This window comes from Corvus brachyrhynchos, unplaced genomic scaffold (genome assembly GCF_000691975.1).
Source record: "Corvus brachyrhynchos isolate BGI_N302 unplaced genomic scaffold, ASM69197v1 scaffold89, whole genome shotgun sequence".
Lineage (NCBI taxonomy): Eukaryota > Metazoa > Chordata > Aves > Passeriformes > Corvidae > Corvus > Corvus brachyrhynchos.
This window is the reverse complement of record NW_008246063.1, coordinates 3,734,944-3,753,515: the sequence shown is the minus strand read 5'-3', so window position 1 is coordinate 3,753,515 and position 18,572 is coordinate 3,734,944. Positions and strand designations below refer to the sequence as shown.

The following is an 18,572-nucleotide window of genomic DNA, read 5'->3' as shown; positions in this document are numbered from 1 at the left end:
TTCTTTTTTGCTGACCCTATTTCTGAGGAAGTACCCACCACTCCAAGGACCAGTCTTTGCTCATCCAGACTCAACGCCATATAAATATTTAAGCCACAGAGCAAATAACTTGCAAAGAGGAGTGTCCTTCAATCTCTCCATCTACAGCAGAGCTGTCAGGCAAACTCCAGGGAGAAGGATTGACGTTGGGCAGGATGGTCTGTGGCTCAGTTTACAGGCTCTGCTGAAGTGCCAGGCTGAGCTGGCTTCACCCAAGTGAGAGGCAGAGACACAACCAGGAACAGAAAGTTCATTTTCAGACTGAGTTCAGGATTTGGACCTGGGCTGTACAGCATGACTGAAAGAAAAGGGAACTTTAAAAATGAAGAATCTAGAAAATATCTCTGTCAGGAAAGGATTGGGGGGTAAGTGGTGAGCAAAGAGTTTTTCTTTAATATAGACAGAACTAAAAATTCCTGGACAAAAATTTTCTCCATAAGATTAAAAAAAAAAAAAAAAAGAGTCTTTTATTCTGCTATAAGTGGAGCTGCCAAAGGAGCAAACCATGTTTAGTCACAAAAGGAAAGTTAACTCAAAGGGACAACTCATAACTTAGCTCCTCTCGGGTTAAGCCCAGCTTGAGGGAGGGAACACAGGCTGGAAGACAGATCTGAGCTGTGCAGTGGGTGCCCTGGCTGCTGACAGCTCTGCTAACCCAAAGTTGCACCTACTATCTCCACAAAAAGCCAAGGGGAATTGAAATCTCCCACGTTTTAGGTAGGAGCATGTGGGTGCTGTTCTGTCACAGCAGCTCTGCTGTTTTACCTTGAGTTCGCTCTGCAACAAAGGCAGGAGCCAGCAGCAAAGCACCTGGATTCTGAGTTGTTTTTGTGGACCTCTCCACTCCATCCTTTGGACCTGACAAAGCTCCTTGAGAGAAATCTAATGTCTCTCTCTGTGCAAGAAGGGGCTGAGAGCTGCCAATCCATGAGTCATCTTCCAGACAAACCACAGGAATCACAAGAAACCAGAAAAGGAAAAAAGCCCTCAAAACAAGAAAAAAAAAAAAAAAAGAAAAATATGATCGATATTAGAAAGAAGACTTAACCTGTTTCTTTTTCAACACAGGTTATTAAGAAACCACTTTCTTTCTATGAAAATGGTGGCATGAAGATGACCAGAACAGCAGTTCTGGTTCAGGCTGAGGTTCATTGAGCCCAGAAGCTCCTCATCCACAGAGGCTGTACAGGCACAAGGGACAAAAGCAAATGGGACAAGTATGAGTGGTTCTTTTTCATCTCCTTGAATACTCTCTCAGCCTCAGACTATTTTAAATCAGTGGATTTTCTGAGTTGTCAGTTAGTTGCTCTATCCAGTGAGTCATAACAGATCTTTCTCCCAAACACTTGTCCTCCCTCTTCCTGAACCCAGCTGAAATTTTTTGCATCCTCAGCAAAAATTCAAGCCAAGGCCAGGTTGGATGGGTCTCTGAGCAACCTGGTCTGGTTGAAGATGTCCTAGCCCATGGCAAGAGGGTTGGAATCAGATGATCTTTAAGGTCCCCTTCCAACCCAAACCATTCTACAATTCTATGATTCTATGACAAATTCTCATCCTCCCCAAAGATGAATGGACTGATGGATCTGTTATTCAGAGCAGGAAGAGCACTCCCTTTTATCTGTTTAGACCAAGCTTCCTTCAGTGGTTACCAGGCCTTGGGCTGGAACAGAGAACACACTGTGCAACGTCCCCATGCCATCAGGGCTTGGTAAAGACTGAAGTTCAAGAAGGTAGCCCCATTTTTTAGCCACTCCTCCCAGTGCAGAGCCTTAAAATGACGTCTCCATGTGGCTCTCCCGTCTCTATTACATAAGAGGAAAAGGGTCCGTGTGTACAGGTGAGCAAGGCAGAGGTGTAGTCCTGGCTCACTTTGCCCTATAAAATGTCTCTGGTCCATTGGGGGTTTTCTTTGTATTACTACTATAAAAGAGTCACTGTGTTGAATTTTGCTGTGGATGTTCTTTTAAGTGACAATTCATGGAAGGTGGTCACACACAAGGAGTAGTTGTTGCCACGCTGTTCACATGAGAGAAGGGCTGCAAATCTGTAGCAATTCCAATACCTAGTGAGACTGGCAATACATAAGAAAGACACTGCAATTTCAGTCATTAAGAATCACCAGAGGTCCCCCATAAAAATTCTTCCCTGCAAGTCTACAAAATTCATTCATTAAATGATCTGGCCGTGAATGAAGTCTGTCCTTCACAATGCAGCTGCAGCAGAGAAGTAAACATTGCAATTTTAAGAACTGAGAAGTGTCTGAGTTAAAAATGCAATGCCTGATTCAAAGCATGTCATAGCCATATCTATCAGTTCTGGTGGCCTTTGGATCAGGCTGTTATCAGGAATGCAAAGATTATGATGACAAGTATTAGTGACTGGGTCGTAAGGAGTCAGACTTCCCTTTAGCTTCACAAGCTGTCTTCATGTCCTTTGCTTCCGCCAGCTGTGTGCATTTGCACAGTCACTGAAGTGTTTGTGGACCATGGACTCAGTCGACTGAGTGCAAGAGGAAGCCGAGCTCGGGTTACTGGGTGAATGCACCTGTGTCCTTAGAGGAGTAGCTCAGGAAAATGATGGAGGAGGGAACCTTCCCTGTGCAGCTCTCATTTTATTCTTTGTACCTTTTTCCCATTGATGTTCAAAGGAGTGCAACCTCTGTTGGATACACTCGGGCAGGACTCACATGATTCAACGGCGTTCCTTTCGTCAGGCAGTGTTTGTGCAGAAGCAGGTGGAACAGGGCACTGGTCCTTTAATTCTTGCCTCCATCCCCCCTGTGCCTGCAACATGACAGTCCTCTTGAAAGTAATCAGCAGTGACAGAAAACATGCACGAAGAGTCTCATTGACTTAGGGAGAGGGTGCTTGTGTGAAGCAACTTCACACGTGGGAGAAAAAAAAGAACAGGATCAGACCTACGCTTCGTATTTTTCCCACACTCGTTTCTTTTTACAGGGAATTCACTAATATTAAATCCACCTAGGTGGCAGGAATGTGAGCATCTGGTCCAACCTAAATAGTCTCTTCTGTTCTATTTTTATCCTCATGTATCATTTTTATTCTGCAGAGCCTGTGCGTGGCAGAAAGGGTGAGTTCACTTCTCAGTCTACAAGCCAAAGGTCTCTTCCAGACCTGCTGCGAAGGATTTGGAAGATATTTCACTCAAGCACAGAATTTATATATAGGCACAAAGCTTTCATTAAACATGAGCAGCCACGAGGACAGTATCAGTCACTGATGGTAATGTATGCACGTCTTGTAGGCACACTATAGAGGAGTGAGGCTGCTTGGAGAAATTAATGCAGCAAAGGTGTTGGATGTGGATGCATTTGTTACTGAATTGTCTCTAAGTTTCCTGAGCCACTGTGACTTCCAGCTCTATTTGTAGATTACTGAATGCTCACAGTGTGACTGTCACTTCTGCATTTACTGCAGCTGATGCCTCAATGTGATATTTAATGCATATTTTAGATTAATACTTCACGTACCAAACCTGCCCCTGATTAAGTCTTTGAGGAAAACCGTGGCAAGGTAGAAGGGAAGATCCCTGAACAGGTACAGCCCTCGCCATCACCACCAGAGGTAACTGAGCTGCAAAGATGCAGAGCTCTGGGAGAGACATCTTCCTGCAGCAACGGGTACTGTATTTTGGTGCAACAATTTCTGAATGAATTGGTGGAAAATGTGCATTTCGTTAAAATCACCACTGAAGAAGGAAAGCAATTGCTGAGGGGGCTTGCTGGGTAGTGCAATAAGCTGCAACTGTTACTAATGGAATGCCACAGTAAAGGTGAAATAGGAGCTATCATGTATATTTGCTGTGGAATTGTCCTGTTCTGTCCAGAAAAAAATTGCTTAGAGTATTTAGAAAAACACTGAATAAAATGTGAATGAAATGTTCTGGTTTATCTTACTTCTGTCTGTGGATTGCTTGAGCAGCAGGATCCAGCTTTTATCTCCTTGGAATAAATGGTTGATGTATATTCATCCTTTTTTATTTGGGAGAGATTGAGTGGGGTCTTCCACACTTCCCGCTATTATTTTTTTCCTGTTAGAGGACACGAGTACACTCACCCTCCAGTTACCTCCATAATTTTCACAGTGCATTTTGTTCTAACATGTTTTTTTTCTGGCCTCTACTCCCATCATTCATGACCTGACTACTTCCCAGTAATGGAAACACTTTTCCCAACCAACATTTTCCTCCTCCATATACCATTTTTCAGGTAGGGAGCAGAGAGTTTTACCAAAGCTGCAGAGAAAGCTTGTGTAAGGTGGGGTACCCAGCTGCAGTGTTGGCCTTGATCTTACACAAACCTCGATGGCACCTGGTGGGGTGTCCCACTGCCTCCACTTGCAGCTCTTGCCAATCTGCCTCAGTGGTCCATGGCCTGAATACTCCAACATAATCCCTGAATACTCCAGTTGTGGGTGCTACTTTGAACTCTGCCTAGGATACCTTAAGGCCAGCCAAGCCAATCTGTTGTAGAGCAAGTGGAAGAAAAGCTTCTTCCCTCATCTCCACAGACATGCTGGGAGTGTCAGCTTTATGTCACCAAATTCAGACATTGGCTGGACTGACTAGCAATTAAAAACCTGGTGCTAAATACTGTTTTTACTGTATCTGACTGTATTGAAATGGAAGTAAGACCATAGCAGCAGCTTAAACCTCAGCTAATTCAATTACATTTAGCTGTGCCAGAGTCTCTTACAGGTATTTTCCAAAATAAGTTCCAACCTGTATGTACACACAAAGCTAAACTGTTTCTTTGAAAGGAAGATTATAGTGTTACTGGTAGAGATCAGGTAGGATATTTACTGCTGTGGAAACCTTTCCTGAGGAACTCAGAGTCAGGGAAAAGGCAGTATCAGGTCATGGAGACAATTTCCCACCACCTCGCATTATCACTTAGTTTGAAACTGGAGGAGGGAAGAAAAGTGAACCTTCAATAACTACCCAGATCTAAAATCAATTTCAGTGCTCAAGACAGCTTGTAAACACACTATATGCTTTAAAAAGGATTGATGCTGAGCAAAGTGAGGTGCACACTTTCCTGCTGTTGAAGTCAAACAAAGCTCTTAAGCAGCTTCCATTTTCAAGGGTATGATGGCTACATTATTAAGAGCCTTCCTCTGTCTGAAGATGAGAGATTTGCTTCTCAGCTTTCTTACACACATTTAAATCAGGAATAACCCACTGAGAATTGACCTGATGTACATTTGTTATGAGAAAAGAATAGAAAAAAAAAGTCCTGTATAAAAAAATTCTAGCAAGGATATAAATTATGATGATTTACACTTTTGGGCCAGGAGTTGAGATTCCTTTTAAAACCACAATTGATTGATGAAGCCTCACAACATGCCTGTGATTCAGTAAGTAATACTCTCAGTTTGCAGATGGTTGCTCTGAAGCACAGCATTGCTATATGGTTACAAGCCCAACAAATGAATTAGTGGCAGAGCATGAACCAAATGCAGATTGCTATATCCTGATTATTACAGAGCAATGTTTTGGGACAGCATTTCTTCCTTGGCTGCTCACAACACAGTGAGAATTTCTGTGGTTTTGTGTCTCTTGGTTACCAAAGTTGACAACTTAGCATTTTCATGGTACTGCTGCCTTATACCTGCATGGTGTCACATCTCATCATCCTGAGGCCCATGGCTTTGCTTGACAGTCCACAATACCCCCAGGGTTCAATACTGGGCCTGGTATCTTTTTACTTAGTTACAAATTACTTGGATAAGGGGAAGATGCCTTCTCAGGAAGTTTGCTGATGAAATAAAGCTGGGAGCAGTGGCCAATACCCCAGAGAGATGTGCAGCCCTGCAGAAGAACGTTGTCAGGTGGAAGAGATGGGCAGGGAAGAGCTGTCTGAAATTCAACAGAGGTAAATGGATCCTGCACCTGTGCAGCAATAACCCCAGGCACCAGCACAGGCTGGGGGCTGACCTGCTGGAAAGCAGCTCTGCAGAGAAGGACCTGGGGGTTCTGGTGTCCCTGAACCAGCAGGGCCCTTGTGGCCAAGAAGGTCAATGGGATCCTGGGGTGCATTAGGAAGAGCATTGCCAGCAGGTAGAGGGAGGTGATCCTGTCCCTTTACTCAGCCCTAGTGAAGGGCATCCAGGGTGCTGTGTCCAGTTCTGGGCTCCTCAGGTCAAGAGTGACATGGAGCTCCTGGATCTGGGCCACTGGAGGACAACCAAATATGATTAAAGGACTGGAGCATCTCTCTTATGAGGAAAGGCTGAGGGAGCTGGGCCTGTTCTTCAAGAAGAGACAACTGAGAGGGGACCCCATCCCTGTCTGTCAGAGTCTGGAGGGAGGGCTCAGAGCATGGACCAGGCTCTGTTCCTGGTGAAACTGATGCCCAGGCATCAACCGATGCCCAGGAATTTCCGCATGAACATGAGGAACAGCTTCTTTCCTGTGCAGTGACCGAGCACTGAATGGATTGCCCAAAGAAGGTGTGGAGTCTCCCTCACTGGAGATATTCCAGAACTGTCTGGACACAATCCTGTGCCATGTGCTCTGGGATGGCCCTGCCCTGAACAGGGAGGTTGGTCCAGATGACCCATTGTGGTCCCTTCCAACCTGACCCATTCTGTGATTCTGTGATTCTGTGATTCTGTGATTCTGTGATTCTGTGTAATGCATTTTTCACTGAAGTTGAAAAACCGTGCTCACCAGAAGGTTTAGAGACAGTCGTCTGCCAGCCAGGCTCAGTAAGGCCATCCTGAAGGATCAGTCAAGAAAAGGGATGGCTGCCACTGACAGCTCACAGTATTCATTTGCAAGACAGAAAATATCAGTGATAAGGGCAGAATGCACAAAGAGAGTGAAGAGAGTGACAGCAAAGGTCGTCACAAAGGGGATCTAACCTAGATGGGGAAAAAGCAGATTGGGAAGAAGGTGTAGGAGGCTGAAGAAGGAAGTGGACAGAGAAATTGGATGCTGAGGATGTGGGGCTAGGAGGGAGATGGTGCAATCAGTCATTTGACACTGGGCAGAAAAAAATTGCAGTCAGAACTCAGAAAATGTTTATCAATGTCCACTTCAGCTGTGTCTGCAGCTTTTCCAGCTGTCTGGAGACTCTGGATGAATCCTCTTGGCATTTTCTCTTGAAGGCAACAAAGTAGAGGAGGGAACAGATAGCACCTGCATTTTATTTTCCCCATGGGGACAGATAGTCTGTCATGCAATGTTCCAAACCCAGGGGATTCTTGGGAAAGGCACATTATGTCCAGTGAAGTTATCACTGGCGTGATACTGGCATAATAAAGTGGGTCTTCAGACCCGAACTCTGTTCTGAACTGTGCGCCTTGGAGATTTCTGAGCACATCTCTTGCTAAGGCATTTTTCTTGTGTGGACATAGCACTGCAGAGACTTTTGCCTGTGCTTGCGTGTCAAGAGAAGATATGTGAGAAGAGAAAAAGAGACAGATCTCCACCAGCTCCTCAGTTGTCTGTTCCCAGTCTGCCTTAGTGCAGCTGGAGAATCCTTGTGTGTGCTAGTAGCTGAGGGGCATTAACCCTAACACACCTCCCAGCCTTTCTCCTGAAAAGACAATTTAGTAGGAAAACTTACTGTTTACATAGACATTCCCTGAGAATAATTTTATGTCTGCAGTGGATTCATTTCTGTACTGCTAAACTATAGTGGAAAAGCATCTTTGCAAGTGTCTGCAGACACCTGCCTGCAGAGCAGAGCTTTGCATAAGTTTAGTAGCTTTTCCCCACCAGCAAAGCAAGCTGTCTGACTGCAGCACGCAGCTTCTGCTGGATAACCACACTGCTTTTAGGACTTGGTGCCAGCTTAGCTAGACAGTGACTGTTCACCCCTCCTCACACCCCCGGGCAATGTTGCTTGGCCAGTGAAAAAGCTTGTGGTTAGTGGTAGCCAAGGAGCATGACTGGCACTGGCCCTGGTGCTCCAGTGTGTGCTCGGAGCACTGCCAGGCTCTTCCTTGCTGAACCTGCTCTGAAGACACACTAAATAACCCACAAGAGTTGCAGGTCAAAAGTCTATGAGAAAATGGTAAATTATATTTCTGGCCTGCTGAGTCAGGCAAAGGAGATGGAGAAGGAGGGGCTTGGGACTTTTTTGGTTCTCTCTGAAGATCAGGCCTTGGCAAGGTTAATAATTTCTGGCAGACTGAAAAGACCTATTGGGCAGATTGAAAAGTCTTGAAAAGGCCTTTTTTGAACAGACTGAAAAGGCAGAAATCTGAGCTCTGAATATGAAGCAGCTTGATAGCTTCATAAGACCACTTACTACAAATCTCATCCTCTTAGCAACTGTATGAGCAGCAGGGCACATGATTGAATGTTTTTCATATATTGTGAAATAAACTGCGCTCCACTTCCTACTGCAGTAAATGTCAGGTGTGCAAGATAAAACAGGGCCTGAGGTACACTTCAGATCGTGGCACCTTCTGCATTTCAAACGTACGCAGCACCGTCCCTCCACAAGCTACACAAGATTGAATTCATCACACTTTCCAGCACACTGCTAAGTAAAACAGAAGACTGATATACTACTAATAGTTGAGGCTTCTTATAGCAGCCTCATCTGTTATCACATCCTCCGCCATCGTTCAACTTCTACTCCCACCTCGCAGTTACTCTGGCCCTCGTACTCTGTTTATCTTGCTCTTCCTCTCCTGACTCCGTGCCTCTTTCTGTGCTTCTCACTGTCCTGGATTCAGTTTGCCTGCTGATCCCTGATGCCACCAGCTCACACAAATCCTCTGGAAAAATCACTTCTGTCATGACACAAGACAAAAGCTCAGGATGACCTTTGTGGGGTGCCGGCAGAGGTCCGTGTTCCTGGCTCTGTGCAAGGTGGTGGTGTAGCATGGGACAGCTCTTTGCACTCCTCTGGGCCTCAGGGCTTGATTCTCTGTGTGTCTTGAAGTCTAGAAAATCTAAGTCTGGTTTTGGTGGAAATGACTGGTTTCACTGGCAGTTTGCATGAGCAGAGAATGAGAATGAATGAAAAGACATTTAGGATTTAGCCCAAAGCATCTATTATGAATGCCATTAAATCCATTCTAGCACAAGTTCTGCAGTTAAGGAATAGGGTAGGAGCTCCAGGCCTGACCTGGAGCTGAATCTGGGGGGTCTGAGGAGAGAGGGAGAATTTAATTCTGTGTAAGATTACTATTAACTGACACACTGTCATGATGCTTTAGAGAAGAGAAAGGGGATGATTACAGAGGGAGACCAGGAGCCACAAAAAAGCACTTTTATTTTTCAAAACCTTCACATAGCTTGGCAGAACAAATGACAACGGAAGTTAAAACAGCACTTTTCAATTTTCCATTCTTTATTTCCACATGATTCTTCTGTGGAACTGCAATTAGGATATTTATTTCCCTGTCTTGTGCTTTTTCGACACAGAATGTCAAATGGTGCAGTAACAGATAGAAAAGCATGGCTCTTATCTCCATATAAATATAAGAGTGCATCTCTGCAGGACTAAATCCAGGTATTCATGTTGCTCATAGTCACCATTACCCTATTACCCAAATGCCTTGCGTTAATGGATTTCTCCTTGCATCACTTGACTGAGGAGAAATTCAGTGCTGAATTACCACCCTCATCCTACAGACAGGAAACTGCATCTTAGACAAATTATAGCATTGACCGGGTGCTCACAGGAAACCTGTGCAGATCAGAAACCTCAGTCAAAAGCAATGCAGACACAAAGGCCAAATCTGCTCCCTCAAGTACCTGCCCAGCACTTACGGGGACCAGATTTCCCTGAGAATGCTCCCCAGCCAGGCCCACACAAACAAGATTTCAAACCACTGTATGATAAACTCAAAGCCAAACCAAAATCTTTAGCTGACAGAAACTGGAGAAAATGAAGCTTCAAAGCTGCCAGAAATGTCATTTACACCTGCTGGGAATTTGACCCAATCCATTGACCGCATCCAATTATGCAGACAATAAACCACTGAAATTGTCAGATATTATATACCTTTAATGGAAGATCAAAGGAGTCCTCTAGACTGTAAGATCTTGGGGAATTTCTCTCTGCTGGATTGAGAAGAACAAAGATTTTTAATGTGAGTCAAGTATTCTCTTTTTGCAATATTGCTGTTAAATTTACTAGAAACAAAGGATTTCTTTTGTAAGGAAACATATTCTCATGAGAAATTTCTGATGAAGAAACATTCCTCCAGCTCTGAATTCCCATCATATACCATTCAGGATCTCCTGATGAGGATGCTGATTAACAGCAACTTTCCCAGACCCATGTTAGATCTGGCTAGGGAACGGCAGCACCAGGCCCCAGCTCTCGTCGTGACTTGCACCTCTTAGCTTTTGGGCAAAGGTGTTGACACAGCTCACTGCAGTCAATTTACTTCTTGATAAAGACAAAAAAATGGTTAAAAGAAAAAAGATATTGGAAAATCTGGCTCTATCATAAGGTACATAAAGCAGAAGTTCATCCACCTTTCAAACATAGCCAAGCTCCTCACAGCCCCATGTCCATCCAAGTGCTAAATGAGCACCAAACAGGGAGCGACTGACACCCCTGCCAAGTCTGTGCACCAACATTTTGGCCCTCAGGGAGACCAATGTTAGAATTTCTATGTCACAAGTTTACTTAGGGAATTTGGATGATTCATATAAAGTCCACACACCTCTTAACGGGCTAAAGCAAAAGAAGAACTCAGCCTGTGGAGGAGGAGGTACTTTGGTGCCACAATGGTTTGCAATTGCAGTGCTTTGGTAATTCTGCTCTGCTTCTGGTAGCAGAGGGATTGTGTAATCCTGCTTTTCCTTCTCTCTTAGGAACCTGTTTTCTGCTAACATTGTTGGAAGCCTGTTGTAGCTGTTGGCCTGTCACAATGAAAGTATGGCTTTATTTGTTTAAATAAACAAACGAAAAAAAGACAGAATGTGTGCCTGCTTTTCTTCCTGTAGGAATTTGATCAAATTTAGCTTTATAAATGCAGAAATAATTCCATTCAGAAGAGAATCCAGAGATATTTTTGTCTGTATGATATCCAATGCTTTGTTTCAGAATTGCAGGAAACAGAGGCTCCATTTTTCAGCATCAAGATTCTTCCTAACTAAAGAAGCACATGGAACCTTTTCACTAAACTTCTCATGTTCTCCCAGCCTGAAGGTTTTTCCAGACCTCTCTAGCTCCAGGTCATGTCCTTCTAGTGTCTTGTCAGCTTTCAGATTGTCTCACCTTTTCATTCCTATTTTCCTTTGCATTTGCTCATTATCTCTCTCCTTCGTTCTCAGCAATCTAGTCCTTAGTTAAGGTAAATGTCAACTTTTCTCTCTACTGGCATGAAATGATATTTTAACATTTATGCTCTTGCTTTGCCTCGGCTCATAATTAAAATGATCAAATTAGGTGTTTCATTAAAGTCAATGGCCAGACTGCTAACAGTGCCCCTCTTTTAGTGTAATTTAACATCAGCATACAGTGCAATGAAGGTGCCTAGCACTTAACTTATGCCAGCTGGAATAGATACCAGTTAGCTCTGAACCTAACTGAAATAATTTGTCATCACGGAGCCAGCAAAGAATGCTTTACACTGGATCCTGCAGTTTAAGTATCTGGGGCAAAGTGTTCCAGTGCCTCCATTCAACAACAGCACACGATTTGTCCTAGCTCCTGTTCCAGATGCCTGAATTAATCACAACAGCTGGTATGAACCAAGACTGCTTTAACCCACCTTCATGCACTCCTGGTCCACATGGTGGCCCCTTATCTGCTCACAATGTTGGTTAAAAGAGATTCAAGGTAATTAATGGAGATCCCACTGTCCCTGAAGGGCCAGCACCCAGCACTGCTCTGCCCGTGACCTCCTTTTCCCTGTGAGACCCATCACAGACTCCTAATGCATGAGCTGGATAGAGCAGTTCATTTAAAAGCCCTTATTGACTCAGTGCCTAGGAGAGATCCATGAGGGTTACAGGGAGGCACTAAAACAGCTGTACTGTAACGAGAATGGGTCTGATTAGTGACACACGTGCCAAAAATTTCCTTGAAGGGCTAGGTTAGCACACACAGGAGAATAAGGGCTTTGGTATTTAACAGGGCTTTTTAATCTTTGCCTATGCAGAAATGAATCGCTTGATACTGGTGTATTCTTGTTTTTTCAGAAATTAACATCTCTCTGCTGATAGTAATAACTGAACTGAGCGTGTCTTCTGAGGCGTTCAGTGTCCTTTTCCAAGCGTGCCCCATAAAGGGTAAAACTAATTTTGCACCAACAAATCTGACCATTAATGACCATTCCGAGGTCTTGCTGTTCCCAGTGTGGGAAAGGGGAGCTGGGACAGAGGGCTGAGAAGTCGCTTGGACAGCTAAACTTGGTGTTCACACTGCCTTCAGGAGGATGGAAAACTACCACCCCCATGCCCTACAGCAGCATTAGCAAAGCCCCCAGCAGCATTAGCCCTGTTCCCCAGGGCTCCAGCATCAGCGAGCAGGCAGAGTACTCTGCACCTCTGGCACCATTAAAGCCCATAACTCTGTAACTGTACACCCCCAATGTCTATGCTAACCTCATCTGAAAAATCCTCCTTGGTAATTACAAGCATTGCCCAGACTACTGTAAACCCCTCTGAAATTATCCTGCTATCATGCTGCCTATGCTGTGGCCTACGGAGAAGATTTGCTTCTTACAGAATGAAGGCACTGCAGTTTCAGTGGGACAGGGTGGGTTTTTGCTTCTTTTTCTGTGATGTTCTATATGGGAATCTTTTAATGCCATGACAGTATCAGAGATTGCAGAAAACCAAGGATATTTGAGACAGGTTCTGTGAGCACGGCATGCACACACAGTAGTGGCCTTGGGGTGAGGGTATTTTGGAGAGAAGAAGAACTTTGCTGCAACAGACATAGAAACTACACTATTCATTATATATGTCTGTTTACACTCTTTACTTTTATGTTCTCACGTTCATTTCATCACAATGACATCTGTGCTGATGAATTTTGCCATTAGAAGCTAGGATAATATCCCAATGATTAATTTTATAAGTAGCTCACTTTCTGACATAATCTTACCCAGACAGGTATTGCTTCCAGTATTTCATATTTGCCCTTATTAAAGCCAAAGACTTCATTAACTCCTGGTGTGTGCTTATAGAAATGATAGAGACAAATTCTCTTCAGGGGTGCAGCATGAAAAGGTGAGAAGCATCAGGCTGCAGTAAGAGAAAATTCTGCTATTTGCAAGGAAGCATTTTTCACAACATTCCAGCTACGCACTGGAACAGGCTGTCCAGGCAGACTGTGATTTCTCCATTCTTAGATATCTTAAACTCTGTTGGAGGGAACCCTCAAGCAAACTGACCCAGCTATGAGATGAATCTTGCTTAGAACAGAAGGTTGAAATAGAGGCCTCCAGAGCTACTTCCTAATCTACAGCAATCTCTGATTCTAAAATCTAAGAAAAATGTATTGTCCAGAGTGTTCAGGCACTGTGAGAGCAGTGCTATTCATTTTAAATGGCATGGAAGATGGATCTGAAGGCTTCTATACTTGAGTTCATGATTTTCTTCAGCCTTTGAGATGAGGAGTTACCAGGTTCCTTGTGAATGATGTCTCTTGGAAAGCAACATGTGATGCACTTCAAAAAGCTTAGACAGCAAAATATAATTGAATCAATCAGCAGACAGACTCAGAATTTGGTTTTAGAGCTGTTTTTCCAGAAGACTTTACTCTTAGATTTCCTGCCAACCAATGATGGAAAAGAAACAATACACATAACATATGTGTGTAGGCAAAGCTGCCTGACCTTAGTCAATCATACATTCATAGAAAAGAGTTCATGATAGACACAGTGGCAGAAATTCTTCCTCTTCAGCACATTATTTCAGCCATAACTTATTCATGGACAATTTGTGAAGAAAAGAAAAAAAAAAGAGAAAAGTAACAATTATCAGAGAAATTATTGATGGCAATTTGCAATTTACTCTCCCAAAACTGCCTGTTCTGTATCCTCCATTAATGTTACCCTACCTCAGAGCTTGCAGGAAGGAAGGCTGGTATATGTTAGCCAGGCTCCTGCATTAGCTGTCACTCAGCAAATGAGGAAATCATTGTATTTGCAAACTCTGCAAGCAGATCACTGTAAGCAATCTTCAAGAACCTGCACTTTGACTTCACTCTCTTGTAACTGTTGGCATGTTGGCAAGTAGAACTGGCACTGTTTAATTTAAAGTTTGATTTATCATTGCTTTGATGGTGGACACTCATGTTCACAGTTGGGTTTTTTTTTAATAAAAAGTTAAAATCTTTGCTTTTAGCTTAAGTCTGCACAAATATTTATAATGGCATCATTAGGTCATTAAGGCCTAATTGACATCTAAGTTCAGAACAAAATTATAATTAAGTTTGGTTTTGCATTTTGAAAGTGCCTGTTCTATCTAAGCCATGGTTACATACAGACTTTGCCTCACCCTACCCTCCCCCAAAAATTGATTCTATGATTCTAATGTTGTCAAAACCCATGAAGTTTTACTCTGGAGCACATAGGTTGCACTGTGATTTAAAGGAGAGCTGAAAACAGAGTTTAAAAGAAGACAATAAAATTTCTTCATTGGATATATGGATCAGACAAACATCTGGATGTGAACGCCTTTCAACTGAATTTCCTCACAGGGTGCTGGTTATTCCTGGGCTTCAGACATTATTGAACAGGGATGAGACTGTTCACAATCTGAACAGCAGGGTCTTTGAATATGCCTTTAGCTGAGCTCCAAAAATTGCAGCAAAGCACTAATCTATTGGACTGTGTTTTCACAATGCTGCCAAGAATTCTGAAGGGCTTGCAATGCAGTTTTTGTGATTTCCAGCTCTAGCAGAAGTAAGCAGTGCTCGGAGGGATGATCTGGTACTGCTGAACTGCATTTCTCGTCGGTGGATCATCGTTATCCTGTGTTAGCACCTTCTGCTCCACATTCGATGTTCAGCCTGTCTCACAGTTAGATCCCTGCACAAGTCCACTTTTTTCAGGAGGCAGCAACTTTTTCAGGTGGGACCCAAATTTTCTTCTGCACATTATGCCACCCCAGACATTGGCTGGAAGAGGATTCCTAAGAAAGAGAAAGAACTGAGTCAGCATGTGCTGACATTTGCCCGTCTTCTGTGACTTGTCATCCTGGAATTCCTGAGACAGGCATTGTGTGAATGCATTTAATAGTCCTTACCACATGTTTTCTTCTATGAATTTGCCTAATCACTTCTTGAACCCACATAAACTTATAACATCTCCAGCATCCCATGGGAAGAAATTTCACAGCACAATGATACATTACACAAGGGACAGTATCCTCTTGTTTGCTCTGAACCTGCAGCCTGGGAGTTTCATTGTTATCCCCTAATTCTTGTCTTGAAAGAAGACGTGACGTAAACTATAATTTTCTCCATACCGCTCAGGTTTTAAAAGGCCTCTTTAAAATTCCTCCTCTGCTATTCACTTTTAAGGGAGAAGATTCTCAGTCTTTTAATCATCCCTCAGACTGTTATCCCTTGCTGTGTCACCCTTTCCATGAAATTCGGTTCTACTATACCTTTTTGAGATGGATGGGACACAACTCCATACAGTCATCAGGATGTGAGTAATGTGGGGTCACCACAGGTACAATGAAGTTCTCTTTTATGGTGTCAACTCCTTTTTCCAACATCTGATTTGGTTTTTTGACTCCTGTGGAGCAGTACAGTTATGTTTTCATGCAAAGTATTACTCTACTCTCAAAACTGCTTCTAAGTGAAATAGCACTGCTTTGCACATGCTCAAGTGTTTCTGTATCTCCACAGACTAAGCATCTTCTGTTTAAGCCCTGCAAACTTTCCTTCATTTAATTAGCCTAACCCTGACCCAGTGGTGATTCCTGCATGTTGATCCCCCATAATCACAGAATCATTGAATTGTTTGGGTTAGAGGGGACCATAAAGATCACCCAGTTCCAAGCCCCTGCCATGGGCAGGGACACCTTCCACTACCCCAGGTTGCTCCCAGCCCCACTCAACCTGGCCTTGGAGACTTCCAGGGATGGGACATCCGCAGCTTCTCTGGGCAGCCTGTGCCAGGGCCTCACCACCCTCACAGTAAAGAATTTCTTCCTAATCTAAACCCTCCCTCTTTCAGTTTAAAGCCATTCCCCCTTGTCCTATCACTGCAGGTTCTTGTCAAAATTCCCTCTCCAGCTCTCTTTCAGGTCCTCTTTATCTACTGAAGGTGGTAAATTCTGTCTTCTGTCCACTATGGTGAAGGATTGCTGCCTTTTTTGCATCTACAGGACTCTGATATATCTGTGGTTAGTGGAACATTTTCTTTGCATAGAAAAAATGCGAGACTTTTCAGAGGGGCTTAAAACTTACTGGCATGTTATAACAGAAAGGATGAAGCACCACCTGCAAAACACACACAGGAATGTTCATCTGTGTGAACCAGGAACTTGCATTATTTCTTTCTACTGAACATCTGTATAAATCAGGTTATTGCACACCTTCCACCACATGGACATGCATTTCCAAGAAATGCAGGACCTGAAATGAAATGAAATAAAATAAAATTACATTAAATAAATGAAATATGGATTAATTATTCAGTTGCAAGAATTTTGCACGGTACGTAACAGAGAGGGCACAGACCAACACTATCCGTGAATGAATCAGAAAAACAGCTGATGTGCAAGCACCCAATCAGAAGTGTGACTGGGCCAGGTTTGTTTCTCTGGTTGTCTCCCTGCCCAATGGCAGCAGAGGGAATGAAAACATATGTGAAAATTCAAAAATGCAGAATTTTTGAGGGGAAAAAAAACAACAATAAGGCTACCCAGGCTAAGTGAGCAGGATGGAGCTCTGGATGCTCTTGAACTGAGCTACACCTTCTGTCATTTTCTTCAGCCGCTCTGTTTAGTTCCCTGCCCTATTTTTTTGTGAAATATTTTTAAAAAGAAGATGTGGTATCAGCAGTGATGGATTTACTGAACCACAAAGAGGGGCGACCACCTGAGAACCTCTTCAGTTACATGACAACTATTAATGTGGTATTATTCTGAGCCTTCTTTAATGCATGTCACCCCTCTCTTCATAGCATCTCTGAGCCCTTCAGTCGATGGAAAACAATTCTTTTATCACACTATAAAGACAGAATCCTTGAAAGGTTACAGCTTAAGCTTATTATCCAGGCAGACATTTCAAAGTTTTGCAGAAGTGTGTCATGTACAAGACTCACCTAGCCTTAGTCCTGTATACAAAACAGAGTTTTGCTTGACCCAGAATTCATCTAAACTGGCAGATCAAAAGTGGAACTAGAATTCTTCCTGATCTCCTTGATTATCTTTGTCTACTGTTCTTCAAATCCAATTTATGCTGGAGTATACAGAGTCACCACATGGCAGCCATTCTGGATACAGTTTTGCTGCTGACCTTGGGAAGTGTGGCCGTTCTGCAGATGGCTCCAGGCTAGACCATGCTGGCTCTGGTAGTTCTGTGATCGGGAAATGGACAAAGTAAATTCTCTAAATGCACATTTTCTAAGTTATAGGGTGATTTTTCGCCTAATATTTTTCAGTACTTCATTTAGGTCATGATTATGGGTAACACTCAGGAGCCATGAACCCCAGTGTCACAGAGATTGCAGACCAGCCTTCTAGATCTTTCAACAGAAAGGCTTATCTTCTTTCAAAACACCTCAGATCCATAAAATATTTCTAAATGTGGGCTTTTCTGTGTACATCTGATGAATAGAGAAATTAATTTGGTGAGCTCAGAGAATACTGGAGGAAAATCTGTGTCTGCCAAACCATTGAGCTGGCAAAGAATTTGCTGAGGACTTCAGCAACTTGCAGCTGGCCAAAGGCCTGTTATTTATGTGATTAATTGACAACAGTAATATTTTCCTTCTTCAGACATCAAGCTGAAAGATATCATGGTGTACTTGGGCTGTAGCCCTGTGAAAGAAAGCAAAGATTGGATTTGCTCATCCTATGTCTTACACAAAACTCTTGACAAGAGTTTTCCACTTGCCCTAAAAGCAAATAGTTCTGGTAGATATAAATACTTGGTTATCTGGTTTAATGTATGCCTGTAAGTTCCTTCATAGGTGATATAGGACATTGTGTCCTTGGAATTTCTGCTGGGATCTGACAAGAAAAAGTATTGCAGAAGTTCTGAATTCTGTGAAATGAGCGTAGCTGGATATTAGCCAGTCAGTCAGAAGAAACTGAAGAAGTCCTGGAAAACACAAGCAAGTATCTCATCCAACTATTCAGAGAGCTTACTGAAGGCTGGAAGTCTGTGTTCACTACTTTCTTCTGCCTGAGATGAGAAGCAGACTGGAGGTCATGTCTGCTATCCATAAATGCACCTTCATGACTTCTGCCCTTTGGGTAAGGTGAGGGAACAGCTCCATCCATCAGCTCTGTTGAAGTTCTTTGTGCTGTAATTAAAAAAAAAAGATTCACTCAGTACAGAGACAGGAATGAAAAGGAATCGCCATTGAGGGATGAGTGTATTCTACTGGGAGGGGAAGAGT

At 43.2% G+C, this 18,572-nt stretch overlaps 1 long non-coding RNA gene across 1 annotated transcript; it reads right to left on the bottom strand.

Annotated features, from left to right (window-relative positions):
* Positions 1 to 13,730: 13,730 nt before the first annotated feature.
* LOC108449714 lies at positions 13,731 to 16,594 on the bottom strand. The gene is made up of 3 exons (XR_001865985.1): positions 16,412 to 16,594; positions 15,601 to 15,734; positions 13,731 to 15,123 (listed from the first exon to the last, which is right to left on the bottom strand). It is a non-coding gene; the product is annotated as an uncharacterized LOC108449714 (long non-coding RNA).
* Positions 16,595 to 18,572: the final 1,978 nt, after the last annotated feature.